This window comes from Euphorbia lathyris, chromosome 4 (genome assembly GCF_963576675.1).
Source record: "Euphorbia lathyris chromosome 4, ddEupLath1.1, whole genome shotgun sequence".
NCBI classification, from domain to species: Eukaryota; Viridiplantae; Streptophyta; class Magnoliopsida; order Malpighiales; family Euphorbiaceae; genus Euphorbia; species Euphorbia lathyris.
The window spans coordinates 32,571,655-32,587,790 of record NC_088913.1 but is presented as its reverse complement, the minus strand read 5'-3'; the positions used below and the strand labels follow the sequence as shown (position 1 = coordinate 32,587,790).

At 38.0% G+C, this 16,136-nt stretch overlaps 1 pseudogene; it reads right to left on the bottom strand.

Moving 5' to 3' along the window:
- Positions 1–15,795: 15,795 nt before the first annotated feature.
- On the bottom strand, positions 15,796–15,896 carry LOC136228320 (small nucleolar RNA R71; annotated as a pseudogene).
- Between the last annotated feature and the right edge of the window lie 240 nt (positions 15,897–16,136).

Sequence of the window (16,136 nt, the reverse complement as noted above, 5' to 3'; positions counted from 1 at the left end):
GAGTCAATGTGCAAGGAATTTAGCAAGCAAATGCAGACTGAGTTTGAAATGTCAATGATGGGAGAACTCAACTTCTTCCTTGGACTTCAAATCAAACAAGGGAAAAATGGCATCTTCATCAGTCAAGCTAAATATGCCAAGGAAATATTGAAGAAATATGATCTTGAAAATTGCAAGCCAATATCTACTCCTATGGGCACTGACACTGTCCTTTGTGCTGACGAGAATGGTAAGTCGGTAGACAGCAAATTGTATCGAGGTATGATAGGCTCTCTACTTTACTTAACAGCGAGTAGACCGGACATTCAGTTCTCAGTATGCTACTGTGCTAGATATCAATCTAACCATAAGGAATCTCATTACATAGCTGTAAAAAGAATCCTTAGATATTTGCAAAGCTCAGTGAACGCAGGTTTATGGTATCCCAACACTCATGATTTTACACTCGTTGGATACACTGACGCTGACTATGGACGAGACAAGCTTGAACGAAAAAGCACCTCTGGAGGATGCCACTTCATAGGAATCTGTCTTGTATCCTGGTTCAGCAGGAAGCAGGCATTAGTAGCCTTGTCTACCACTGAAGCTGAGTACATTGCTGCTGGAAGCTGTGTTGCTCAAGTCCTATGGATTAAGCAACAACTTGAAGACTATGGTGTTCAAACAAAGACAATTGAGGTCAAATGTGACAACAAAAGTGCAATTAATCTATCAAAGAACCCAATTCAGCACAGCAGGATGAAGCATGTCAGCATCAGACATCACTTCATTAGAGACCATGTACTCAAAGGTGAGATCAAGCTGACCTATGTCCCAACGGATGAGCAGCTTGCGGATATCTTCACGAAGCCACTGGCTCGTGAGCAGTTCAGCATACTGAGAGAAGCCATTGGTATGTTTAATTCTCTTCAGTAAATTCCAGTTCTAAATATAAATTCATGCTGAGTAAATTACCATGTTGAATGATTTATGCTATTATTTGCTGAGTGAATAGATGTATGCTGAGTGTTTAATGCTAAATGAATGAATATCACATACTGAGCAAATATGCGCACTGAGTAGTTATCTCAAACTGAGCAATCAATTACTTAAACCATCCGTTTGTATAAAACTGACTACTCAGAATATAGAACGTTTAGGATTCTCACACTGAGTAAATCGATCCGTTGCACTTAATGCTAAAGCACGCGAATAGCCACCTAGGATGACGTATGCGCCGAATGTGTCATAAATGCCAGTATCCTTATCGGTTGACAATCCCAAGGACAAACTGACACATGGATTCGATAAGATCCACCTCTCACCTCTATAAATAATAGGAAAATCCCCATTTTTATCTCTTTACGCTTACAGAATTCTCTGGCATAAATATTTTCTCCCTCAAAAACTTCAAATCATTCATATCTTCTCTGCGAAAATGACGAACGATTCTGTAAACATATCCGATGCCGGTCACCTATCTGCTGGAAACCCGAAGCCTCCTACCCAGCATGATCAAACCAAAGCTACCACACCGAGCAAGAAAAACCAGACTGACCAAGGTAACTCTTCTAAGACGAAGAAACCTAAGCAACGAACCTACACCAAGGTCTATGAGAACGTCATGGAATACAAAATTGACTACTCAAGGTGGTTCTCAAAAGAATTTGTGGAAAAAGAGCAACCATTCTGTGAGTGGATTTCGAAGAATGGCTGGACCGAGCTGTTCTCAATAAGCTACAATACCTACCCTGACTTGGTAAGGGAATTCTACCACAACCTGTGTGTCACTGATGACAACCAGGACCACTTAGCCACCAAGGTGAAGGACAAAACCATCTTCATCAATCCCACCTACCTAGCCAGCCTTCTAAAACTCAAGAATGAAGGAGCCATTCTTAGGAAGTCTGGAGATCAAGACATCACTGGGTATTCCACCACGTTCTGCAAACCTACTGGCCATGCTAGAGAAATCTCCAGTACTTCAATGGGCCAACACCAAAAGATGGCACACTACCTGCTGACTAATTACATCTACCCAAAGATAAATTGCACCAGCTCAGCAACAAACTTTGAGCAATGCTTCATATGGTATATGCTGACATACAAGCCCATCAACATGCTAGTATTCTTGATTGTCGGCTTTCAAAGGAGCACTGACACTCTAAGGCTGGGTTCACTCATTACCAAAATCCTCCTTGACCACCGAGTAGACCTAATGCAGGAAACCAAAGCCAAAGGATCAGAGATTACTGCCGCTGCCCTATTTGCTTTAAAGTTTAATCAGCCAATCAAGAAAGCAAAAGGTGCTGCTGACCCAAACACTAAGGGGACGGTAATCAAAAAGGGCAAAAAAACTAAGGCCCCCTGCTGACAGGAATAGTAAAGCTGCGCATAGCACCTCTAAGGAAGCTGTTCCCGCTCCTAAAAAGATAAAGATTGTGTCCAAAAGAACGACTGCACAGGCTGAGCCCAAGTCAGCAGAGAAAAGACCTAGGCAAGATGAGCCTAAGGCAAATGAAAGGGAAAACGTTGATGACGAACCTCTGAGTAAGAAGCAAAAGAACTCTTCAGAGTTAAGTCCAATCGATGCCATTCCTGCTGGCTTCTTTGTTCTCGACGACTCTCACTATACTCAGAGTCAAGGTGTTGCCGTTGAGCAACAGAACGATGAAGTTGAACTGGATGATCAGTTCATCGAACAGTTGGAAGAAGAATTAGATGAGTAAGATCAGGATGATGAGTAAGAAGAAGAAAGAGAAGAGAGTGGTCAGGATGACACTGAGGAGACAGCAAGTGAAGAAGATGCTGAGACAACTCACACTGAGTTGACTACAGAAGAAGAAGCTGAGCAAAATGAACAGCAGGATGCTAATGAAGGAGTAAATTCTCCATCTCATTCAATTCAATCAATTCACGCTGATCCCACTCCTCCAAGGACCCAGGGAAAAAGAAGAAGACTTGTCAAGGCACACCCAACAACTGTGCTTGATGTCATGGATGACTTAATGCAGAAAAGATCAACCATCGATCCATCAACTATAAAGCTAAAATTCTTCAAGAAATCTTCTACTACTCTGCCAGAGCACACTGAAAAGCAAGCCTCTGTTTCTCTTTCACAGGAACAAGCCGACTTAGATGCTTCTGAGAACCCAACTAACACCGAGCCAATTCTCAATGTAGATGCTGAACCTAGCCCTCTGCCGGCTAAGGAAATTCCTGCTCCAGTCAGCACTGAACCTATCCAACCTTCAACAGAAAGTCAGCTTCAGCCTGACTCTGAACCTGCATCCAATGCTGCTGTTCAATCACCTCTCCATTCTACAGAACAAGTCCAGGGTGAAACACTAAGACTAGTCACTGACCCCAATGGCACTACAAATGATGCACTGAATCTCACTCCTCCACCAGCTGGTCAAACTAATGAAGACTCATTCAACTACCTCACTGCCACTGAGTCTGGTAGAAGGATAATTAACTCGGCTCATGCCTTGATCCAAGACCTTCATCAAACTTCAGACACTGCTATTGGGTCTACCGATAATGAGTCCACTCAGCTTCCACAAGTCACTCAACTTCTCAACGAGGTTCAAGGTCTAAAAGACTTGCTGAGTGTAATGATCAATATCCAAGCTCAACAACCAAAGCAGGAGTCCATAACAAAGATGGCTGAACTCCAGCTGACCATGGTTCAACATATCAACTCCCTTCAGGGACAATTTCAAGCCTTGTCAGCTACGAACTCAGGGTATGCAACTTCTGCCAAAGTTCATCAGTTATTCACCCAGCTTCAAACTGAGCAAGAGAAGACAAACCATCAGCTTTCCTCTTACTCCCAATGCTCAGTAGAACAGATCGGCGAAGCTGTTCGTCTTCTGAATCTAAACAAGGCAGAGATGGACACTGACCAGATAAAGCAGAATGAGATTCTCCAGTATACACATCAAATCTTTACCCATGTCCGTCATTCCAACATTCAGCGTTAGTTCTATGACTCATCTCTGCTTAAGATGTTTCATCAGGCTTATGCTGCGCTGACTGATACACTTACTTGGATGGGTAAATCTCAAGCCTACGCACTGAGCATCCTCAGCGCTGCTGAAATTGGTGTGCCTCAAGAGGTATTCGACGATGGTGTTGCTATCTTTGATGGCATAAATGAAAGCACCAGCAAGCTGAAGGACTTCTCAGCGCGCATATCTGAAGCTGCTCAAAACAGCACCTTCAGGCCTCCTCCTCCTCCCGATGCTGCCAAAACGGGGGAGAAAGAACAAACAGGAAGAACTCAGCATGCGACTGCTGGAAGTAGTCAGCCTAAGGGAAAGGGAAAACTGATATATAAGAACAAATAGCTTAGTTAGGATAGCTAGTTTCTAAGTCTTAAGTATCCCTGTTTTGTATAATGCTGACTACTTATTAATACTATGCATGCATCAAATTTTCAACTTGATTAAAATCTTATGTGATGCTGAGCTATTATGTGTTGCATACATCAACTGTGTTTATCATTCTTAATGTCTTCTGATTGTATGCGGTTAACACTGTCTTGTATGATTAAAACATTGTCTTATAAGACTCATTGAATAACAAAATACTCAGCGCTCTCTGATAGTTAAATCTTCCGCTTAAAACTGAGTTAATAGAATATGTTTCATGAGCTGACCTTTATTTGAAAATTGACCTAGGACTTACTCGATTAAACCTTAAAATGTTTAGAGTAAAACTGTGTCAGTAGCTCAACCCTTACGGGGGAGTTTATTAAGTTATAAAAGGTCAACTATCATGGGGGAGCTCAAAACTGAGTTCTTCACTGAATAGTTTTGCCAACATCAAAATGGGGGAGTATGTTGAAACACCTTTCCACATGATTTTGATTTGACAAAATTATTTAAGTATATGATTAAAGAATATTCTAAACACACTAAGTTTAAATGCTTTGATTTATTACACTAATGTGTTTGTTCAATGTTGAGTTAAATTGTTTATAAGACATAAAGACTAAAAGGCTAAAGGCCCAAAGGAAAGTCAAAGGCCCAAGACAACTCGGCCCGTGTAAACAAAACGCTGTCGTTATGGACAAAACGCAGCTCAGCATGAAGAAGGATCTGGAAGACTTTCTTTATCTACTTCGGAACGAAGCTGCTGAGTTGGATGACAAAGAGTACAAGACAGCTGCTGAGCAAGGAACAACTTCAAGACAAAGTATTTCTACTTTGGGTAAAGTTCAGAAGACACGGAAAGATGTCTAGAAGACTTTGCCATAAAAGGCGAAACATTCTGCCTGTCTGTCTAAAATCTGCTCAGCACTAACCAAAGACAGAAGATGCAATAATCTGATTGGCCAATGGCACTGAGCGTGTAGTGAGTGACAACGACATCAAGTCGTTTCCCTCCAACGGTTATTTCGATATTTGAAATAACTGATACCTCAAGTGTCACTATAAATAGGCCTTTCAGTTGCTTCATTCGATGCAGATCTTCACCAAGCCATTACGCTAACCAAATTTCTACTCGAAGAATCTGTGTGAAAAAGCAAAGCAAATACTTACACCAATTTCCATATTACTGTGTAAAAGTCTAGAGTGATTATCCAATCATCTAAAGTGTCTTATCAACTGTTGTTTAGGACAAACTTATTATCATTTCTAGAATTAGAAAGGAGAGGCTGAGTACTCGGTTATAGTACTCAGCAATAGAATAGGAGTGAGTAGAGGTATAGTGGAAGGTACTCTTGTTATACTCAGCTTCTTGTTGTAAAAGGTTTGATGCTCTACCGTTAAAGAGCTCAGTAGAGAATTCGAAAGCTCAGAACGTGTTCCGGGGACAGGACGTAGGCGTAGAGGCCGAACCTGGATAAATCTTCTGAGTAACATCGTTCTAACCTTAAACTCCTTTAATATATATATTGCTTGCTTAACCAAAACTGACCAAGTAAAGAGGTCACACTGAGTTGTGTGCATTGAGTATCTGAGTTCAGGAATAGACTTAAGTGCTATCTCCTGACTCAAAGAAAGAAGCTGACTTAGTCACCAGTTGACTAAGCTAGTGTCTTGAGTTAACTCAGCGCGCTGTGTAATTCCTTTTCAAAGTAAAAGAAGTCAGCCTCAACGTACAAAATTTTAAATAGTTCCTAACCCCCCCCTTTGGAACTAACTTGTTACGTTATAAGGGACCAACACCTTTTCCCCCTTCTTTTGGTAAAACTTATACTTTAGTAGCTGTAGATTATGTTTCAAAGTGGGTTGAAGCAATTGCAACCCCTACGAATGATGCTAAGGTCGTTGTTAAATTTCTTGAAGATATATTTTGTAGATTTGGATGCCCTAGAGTCATGATAAGTGATGGAGGTACCCATTTCATAAACCGAAGTTTTGAAATGCTTATGAGAAAATATGGAGTACACCACTGCGTATCTACGCCATACCATCCTCAATCGAATGGTCAAGCGGAGATATCAAATAGAGAACTCAAATGGATTCTAGAGAAAACAGTTTCGTCTTCAAGGAGAGACTGGTCTTGTAAACTTAACAATGCGTTATGGGCATACCGTACTGCATTTAAAACACCAATAGGAATGACACCATACCGATTAGTGTATGGGAAAGCATGTCATTTACCAGTAGAATTAGAGCATAAAGCCAATTGGGCTATTAAAGCACTTAACTATGATTTACAATAAGCAGGTAAGAAACGTTTGTTCGACTTGAATGAGTTGGATGAATTACGACATTTATCTTACGAAAATGCAAAAATATATAAAGAGAAAGTGAAAAAATGGCACGACGCCAAGATTAAAGTCAAAAGCTTTCGCGTTGGAGATAAGGTACTGTTGTTTAATTCATGACTCCGATTGTTTCCAGGTAAACTTAAGTCTAGATGGACAGGACCATATTTAGTCGTTAAAACATTCGACTATGGATCTTTAGAACTTGAAGGACCTAACGGAGTTCGCTTTAAGGTTAACGGAAATAGATGCAAAATCTATTATGAAAATGCTCCAATTAAGGAAATTGAGTTCATAACAAAATTTCATGAAGATTAATTCGTTTTCATGTACTTCTTTTATTTTGTTTTTGTTTAAATTCATAGTTTAGCTTTTATTTTGTTTTATTTTTACACATTTTTATGATTTTTTTTTGTTATTAGATGAATTTATATCAAGTTTTAGATACATGAAAATATATTTAAGTCATGTTTTTAATCAAATTTTAGGTTAATAGTTCGAATTAGAAGAAATTCAGCGATTCTCAGTCGAGAATTTAGGATTCTCAGTTGAGAATTCACACTTTCAAATTTGTCCAAGAAGGTAAGAGATTTTCTGATCTTACCGAGAATATATATTCTCGGCCAAGAATCAGAATTAAAGGGTTTCGACACCTGATTTCCGAGAGGAAATCAGCATGTCGCGACCGAGAATCAGGATTCTCTGTCGCGACACGGGTGTTTTATGCACCATTAGTCCTGTTTCTTATTCCTCCTGCAGACACAACTATTCAAACTCGAAAATTTGAGTTTCTTCAACTCCAATAGGTCTGATTTTATGCCTTTTCGCATCAAAAAGACACTTTCTTTCGTCCTATGATTCTTATAAATAAATCAAGAGGATTAGATTTCTGTTACTTACTTTTCTATTCATCTCTGTCAGACACATATCTGATATTCTCAAAACACCATTATACAAAAGTTACAGAAACTTCTTTTTGCCCCTCAAAACCATGACTACCAAAAACAAAACTTCCAAGCAGATTGCTGTCTCACGCAATAAGCGTCCTGACTTGTCAGAACGCTACGGTGCGCCATTTCCTATACAATCATGACGAAGGCAGGCGCTATTACAGACTTCGCTACAAATTCTTTGTTGGCATACTGTATATGGACGAGTTCTTAAATGATGAACTCGGGATCAGCGATGATATGAATCACTATCTGGAGAGATTGGGATGGACCAAGTTCACCCATATGAGGTTTCCTATTATTGGAGACTGGATTCTCGAATTTTTCTGTACAGTACGCTTCGTGAACAAGCGACGGGTGCGTCTCAATTTTCATAGAGATGGTGAAACCTTTATGTTTGGATACCCTGAATTACATGCCTGGTTTGGTTTTCCCCCAAGGGATACAACCATACATCATCCTGGCAGAGATATGACATACAGAGACATTTGGAGGATGTTAACGGGATTTTGGCATTTCAATCCACGTCTCGCCTACAACAAATCCATCAACTCCAATTCGATGTTGTATTTACACAAATTTCTGTGTCACAGTTTGTTTGGACGCACGTTTAGCAGTGTTGTCAAAGACACAGACTTATATGTCCTTGGAGATATTTTCGAAGGCAATACAATTGATACCTCCAAAATTTTGATGGAAGGTCTTGTTGCCGCTTCTCGATCCAAGGATAAGAAGATTGGTTTCGGCAATATCATATGTGGGATAATTCTCGGGGCTAAGGGTACAATTTCTGTTCCTTGGAGCGATGTTGAATCCTTTCCAACATTAGACTATGAGTTCTTAGAAAGTGAAGGCCTCGTGAAACGTATCTTTAGGACATGCCCGCGTTTTCTTTCTACACCAGAACGTCAAACCTTCGTGCAGTTAAAACTAAAGCGTTATAGGGCCATACGAGTCCCAATTTATAGGGATGAGTATTTAGATTAATTTAGTTTGTTTCGGTTTTGAGTATGTACATATTTGTGTTTTGTTATTTTTTTTTTGGTAGAAAAGGAAAAGAAAAACGAATAACAACAAACTACCCAGGAATTAGCCTAGGGAAGCTAACCCCAATCCTATCTTCTAAGAGAAGATGAGAGATGAAACTAGGGGAAACAGGAAGGGTAGTAACGCCTAACGTCCCTTCATGGCCCGCCGCCGCCAAGCGATCAGCAACACGATTCTGCTCTCTAAAAATGTGTTTGAACTCTACGAACTCAAAGGAGGAGCAAAGCCTTATAATAGCTTTGATGAGGTTGCGACTGTTAAGACCCATAGAATGATTCTCAGAAATCATTTTGATTGCTTCCAAATTATCAGACTCCACAGAGAGCCTCTTAACACCCAGCCTTTTAGCAAGATTGATTCCAGTAAGAATAGCCCAGAGCTCTGTAGAAAAGGAAGAACCCAACCCTAAATTCTGGGAGAACCCAGAAAGCCAGACGCCCCCTACATCTCTAAGCACACCTCCAGCCGCAATCTTACCATTACTGAGGCAGGAACCATCAGTATTCAGCTTCACAACCCCCTCTCTTGACCTGCTCCATCCCACGAGATGGACATCACAACACTGAGAGGCTCTGGCAAGGGACTCTCCTTTGAAACTATCGATAATAGAGAAAAGTTTTTTCGAGAAGAAATCAGCTAAGTTTGTCATAAAAACAGTTTTATCTCCAAAAATCTCCTCGTTTCTCCATTTCCAAACTTGGTGACAGATAATAGCAAAGAAAATGTCACCATGCTCCATGTATGGAAGCAACTTTCCTCTAACACCATCAGAGAACCAGTCGACCTCAGAATGTGCCATGAAGGAAGAGAAAATATGGTGTGGGAGAATTTTCCTCCAAACCTCTTTACTATTAGAGCAATCTCTAAGAGCATGGCACAAAGTCTCAATATGGCCTCTGCATCTACTGCAAGCTCCAGAATCAGCCAAGTGCCTTCTGTGCCTATCCGAATTAGTAAGAAGCCTATCCTTAACGCCCAGCCACAGGAAACTCCTAATACGGAAAGGAACTTTAAGGGTCCAAATCGACTTCCACACATCCGAGGGAGGATCAGATCTAAAGAGAGAGAAAGCTTCAAAGGCCGATTTGCAAGAATAAACTCCATTGTTAGTCAGCGCCCAACAGTGCCTATCCAAGTCTTCCTCTTGATTACTCACCTTCACTCCCCGCATTCTAAGGAGAGTCTCAAGGCTAAAGAAAGTATCAAACTTTGACCAGATCCAGTCCCCTTCCGAGTCAACCACATCGGTAATCCTCCAGTTGCGTATATCACTAGGCGGGGGGGGAAGAACACACCTCAATTAACGGTTTATCCCCAATCCAGTTATCAAACCAGAAACTAATGGACTTACCATTCCCCACCTCCAGGCCAACTCCCAAGCAGAACTCATCAAACACAGCACTAAGTCCTTTCCAGAGGAAGGAACAATTAGCAACTCTCTCTTTCGGGCCCCCGAAGATTTTGTCTTTCCGATACTTACCACAAAGGAGGCGAACCCAAAGAGAGGAGGGGTTTTGCCACATACGCCAAAGGAGTTTCATTAATAAAACTTTATTATTGTCCTTTGCTTTCCTAATACCCAGACCCCCAGAATCTTTAGGCTGATTTGTGTTTTGTTATTAATTAACTTTTCTTTATATATATGTTTAATTTCAATCTGTACATATGTGTTCTTCAATTAAATTCATTTTTGTTCATTTCTTAGTTTAATTCTGATTTATATATCTGTTCCAGTTCATATGTGATAATCAATCCATCTTTATTAAATCCATTTCATGTTAATAAACACTATTCATTATTACAATATGAACATGCTAATGCTTTTAATGAATTTATATGATCTTCTATAAAAGATTAACACATATATTCATTTGAACTTATTACCCATAATTTTATGTATCTATATCTTATTTCGTGGATTTATTGTATCACGGATTCATGTACCCATATTTTAATTCATTCATTCGCTTTAAGAAGATTCATTCATGTACCCATAAACTTACACTTAATTAAATTTAAGAAGATTCATTTAACTTATATGTTTTAATGTCCATTAATGATTCATTAAAACTAACTAAGGCATTTATGTCTCATTATTTTCCAATTAATAAGGATAAACCGTTGGTTTTCCTTGTAATTAATGCTTTTTCATTTATGTTTTTAAGTACATGTACAATTTTAATTAGTTTCAGGTCATAATTACCCAGAAATTGACCGAATGGAGTTAAAACGCGCGAATTTAAGCCACCAGGGGTAGATTCTTGGCCGAGAATTAAATATTCTCGGTAAGTTCAGCGAAAACGAGCCAATTTCAGAGAGAAACTTTCTCTGAAATTGCCGTGTCGCGACCGAGAATCCAGATTCTCGGTCGCGACATGCGTACTGTAGGCGTGGGAAGTCCGAATTTTTGCACTAAATTTGACCTATTCCTATTCCTAATCTACTTATAATTCACTCTATTCAATCCTATAAATACATATTCCTTACACAAACATCACATCACCTCAATTTATACCCAATCCCTCACTCTAAACTCTTCCCAATACACTACTTTTACTCTTCCCAATTTATTCATACCCTATTCACAATCAATTACCCTTTCATCTACCTTCTCTTTCATTCAATTAACCCTTACCATTCCTAACTCATCTTCAACCTTTTGCTATTCTCTCTACATCTCTTCTTCTCTATTTTCAAACCCTAACACCAACCATCATGCCTAGAACCAAGCGCGTCGGTCACAAGCCAGTAGTTACGGAAGCAAATCGCCTTCATGTTCGTTGTGGGGCTTATTTTGATATAGCTTCCGAGGAAGAGGCCGATCGCTTCACACATTTTTCCAATTCTAAGAGAAAATTTGTGGACATGCACTTCCTTGACTTTGATTCGGTAAGAGAGTTAAACTTCTCTACTCGGATTAATGCTTACCTTGATACTTTAGCTTGACAAACTTTTGTTTCAATGAGATTTCCTAGCATTATGGAATACATCGTGGAGTTTTTGGTTACTTTGAAAATTAATAAGAAGAAGACTTCTATCTCTTTTAGAAATAATGGTGTGACTTACACCATTGATTATGAAGCAATGTGAAATATGTTTGGTTTCCCTACAAGTGATTTCTTTGACAAGCCAAAGGATTTTGATAATGACCCCATTTGGAATACTCTTTCGGGTCAAGACTATTTTAATTCGAAAAATACTTCAAGCAAGATGATTAAGGACAATTATTTGTTTTTCTTTCACAAATTCTTGAGTTTTTCATTGTTTGGTCGTGTTGAGAGCTCCAAGATTCAAGTTCGGGATTTGTTTGTTATTGATTGCTTGTTGAAAGGTTTGAGGGTTGATAGCATTGGTATGCTATTTGATAATTTGTATCGTGCTTCGAGGGCTCACACCATTCAAGTCCCTCTAGGTAATTTTATTACCGCTATAGTTTTGGGTGCCCGTGGAGAATTAGCCGATTATGATATGTCTTCCTACCATGGATATGTTCCGCTTTTGAATATTTCGGCTCTTGAACGAGCTCACTTATTGGTTTCTTCGGTTCCTCCGGTTTTTGTTTTTTATGAGTCACATATTGCCCATCTTCGTGGTAATATTGGAGGAGGAGCTTCAAGTTCCCAATTTGTAGGTACCGAAGAAGGAGGAGAGGAGGAGGAAGCGGCAGATGCACCACAAGCACAACCCCAAGCTCATGCACCACAAGAAGATGATCCGGTTGATTTAAGGCGGATTTTGAACCAAATCAATTCACATAATCGACAAATGAATTTACGGATTGATGATTTGGTTGAGAACAATATGGTGATGAATGACAATCTCAACAACTTGAGGAGGGAGCACAAGTCCACCCGTCGTCGAATGCTCTCGTTCTTCCGTCGTCAAAACGTTGAAACTTCACCATCTCCACCGGATTCACCTTCTAATGTTTAGGTTTTATCTTTTCTATCACATTTATTTTGTTGTTTTTAAATTATGTTTGGTACAATATTTTTATTTTTATTTCTATCTTGTTTGGTACAATTTTATTTTTCATTCATTATGATAAATGCTTATTCTATTTTCTTGGATGAATTTCATTTTTATCTTATTCCGTCTCTGTTGTTTTGTATATTTTTCGTGTTTTATCAATTTTTGCACCAATGAGGACATGGTCCAAATTAAGTGTGGGAGGAGATATTACATATATTCTTTTTACGAATAAATGCAACGAATAAGAATTTATTTTTAAGCAACATTTATAAATGCAACACTTGTTTTATGCAAATGCAACATATATTGCAACATTATTTTCCAAGAATGATATTCTTTTTAAACATTTTTTTTCTTCTTCATAACTTTACATTTTCATATGCTTAAAAATATTTTAACTTATGATTATTTTTAGGTTATCATTATCTTTAGAAATAATATTTCTATACGGGCAATATTTTTCATATTTTTCAAAAAAATCTCCGATGCGATTTTAAGTAAAATTGTCTCGAGTGAATGTATTTAAGTAAATAAATTCTTTATTTCAAATCTCTATCTTATATCATAAAACTCATGATAAAATAAATCTTATTTTAAATTTTTATAGGCATTAAATTAAACTACCAATTTTTAGCTCGGTTTAAAATTTCGTCTTACATTAACACCAATTGAAGTTTTTAAGGAAACTTTAGCCATAATACATGTTGAATTTTAAGTCAATATAGGATGAATGTGCTATTTTTCTTATTCCCAATTTTAATTTCATAAAATCAATTAGTCGTATTCTTAACTTTTGGCTACGATTGAGACCAACCTTATCACAATCGAGGTATGAAAGGGAAGAAAATTAAGTACCGTTTACTTTTGGCCACGATTGCGACCACCCTTATCACAATCGAGGTATGGAAGGAATGTTTAAGCAAAAATTAAACGTGTTTAAGTTTAAAGTAACGATTGCGTCCACCCATGGCATGGTCGGTACCTCTTAAGCAAACACAAAGCAAATAAAAGCATATAAAGTTACGATTGAGACCACCCTTATCTCGGACGTAACTAAGCAAATAAATTAACCAAAATACTTATTCAATTCATATTTCATATAATAGTTTAGGTTTGGGAAAGGAAATTTTGTGCTTTGAAATGCCTTGAGACGAAAGACTCAATAACATGCGTGCTTATATTGTCCCGAATACTTCAATTTAAAATTGAAAATACAAGACGAATGATATATCGTATTTATACTAGTTAGTTTGATATTTTGCGTATAAATTTGCCATTCGAAGTTAGTCTTTTCGGCTTAACTAATTTTAAAAAAAAGTAATACAAAGATAAATGTTCTATTTTCATAAAGAGATTAGTTAAAGAATAAATTGAGTGAAATTTTTCTCGGAACTAGCAAAAGATTAAGTGTGGAGATTTGTTAAGCCCAAAATATACCTAAAATATCATCAATATTTACATCAGTTTTACTACGAATTTGTGCTGTTTACATTTATTTAGAGTACTTGTACGTTCGAATATGTTTCTTTCATGCAAGGTACCTAAATATTTGGTAAAATCCAAATAGGAACGAAAAGAGGTCAAAAACGAAGGAAAAACCTTACAAAAGGAGTCAAAGACGATGAAAATCAAACGCACAGAAACAAGGATGAGGACGAAGTCAGAGACGGAGAAAAACACTCCATGTCGCGACCGAGAATCCTCCATTCTCGGTCGCGACACGCGTCGCCCAGCTCTCCCTCCCTTTCATTTCGAAGGCTGAAAATCTGTTTCTCCATTCTCGGCCGAGAATTTACATTCTCGGTAAGTTCAGATTTTCAGGCAGCCTAATTTGCACATGTTCGTTTTCAAAGAAACGCGTCCGTTCGATTGGATAAGAACGTCTCTTCGCAGCAGACACGTCCCTTAAACCCGACTCTTCAACATTTATAAATAAAGAGTTGATTTCAGAGTTGAAATATAATTTTTTTAGAGTTAAGATTTAGTACAGAATTGATGCAGAAATTCTGAGTCAAGCAATTCAGAGTTAAAAGTTCGATTTTGTAAAAAGCAATATGATGTACACACATTGTTTATCAAATAATTATAAACACAGTAGAATTTAGATTTAGATTAAGATCCGTTTTTATTAGTTTACATTTTGGTAGTAGACGACCCATCTCTATTCCGAAGATTCAGCGAGAAGATTAAGTAGAGGATACGACCTAGGAGCCTGACAAACTCTAAACGAGGTTCGAGGAAAGGATTGACAACCCGTTCACTTGAAAGTCGACGAAAGCTTCCCTGCTTCTTGTTCTCTGTAAACTTGTATCAAATTCATACTTCATCTAATAAAGTTCATATAATTCAATATATTTTTATGTAGCACTTCTGAGAAAGATTGGAAGTGAGTTCTGGTGTTTTCATTAAAACATAGTTAAATTCAAAATCATTACAAGGAAACTTTGTTGAACACTTAGGCAAATCCATTCTTCGAGAATTAATTTGGTTAAGGTAGCAATCTAACCCCGACCGTAGGAGGATTGTGTGCGGTTCAAAGCCTTTTAATTGAAGGAGTTTACGTTATTACATTCTTATAATTTATACAAAGTTTAAAGTTGTTTTTTTGCTTAATGCAAACGAATACATTTATTCTCTTTTTCTAAGCACTAAACGTTTCTGTTTTATAATTCATTCTCAAAACAGAATTGATTTCTAACATTCTACATATTCTAATCTAATTCTTATTCTATCAATTTCAAAACCAATTTCAAATAACGATTATCTACTTCTATAAACCTTAAATCGTATTTAAACTACATTTAAATAAGTTTTTGTTGAAAAACGTTCCCCATGGGATCGATATCTTTTTATTACTAAAAGCGAAACCGTGCACTTGCGGAAATCACTCAACAGTTACCTAACGAAAATCCTAACACCCACTTGACAAATTTCTTAGAAATTTGTGACACTTTTAAAATAACTGATGTGACTTCCGAAGCAATCAAACTTCGCCTCTTTCCTTTCACTTTGAAGGATAGAGACAAAGAGTGGTTAACTTCTATGACAGGCACAACATTTGAAACTTGGGACCAACTAGCCCAAACATTTTTGTCAAAATATTTTCCTTTAGCAAAAACCACAAGAGTCATAAAAGAGTCAACATCTTTTTCTCAAAATGATAATGAAACTCTTTATGAGGCTTGGGAACGTTTATGCCCACACCACTAATTGCCTGATGCACTTCTAATGCAAACATTTTATAATGGATTAAATCCTACAACTAGAGGTTCATTAGATGCTATATCGGGAGGATTATTTATGAAGAAAACATCAGCCCAAGCAAGAGAACTTTTGGAGGAAATGGCAATAAACAGCAGTATGTGGCCCGCGGAATGTGGAAACATACCGGTGGCGAAACCATCATCCTCAAACACATCGTCAGTTAAAGGTATAGTGAATCTTGATTCAGTCGCGATGTTACA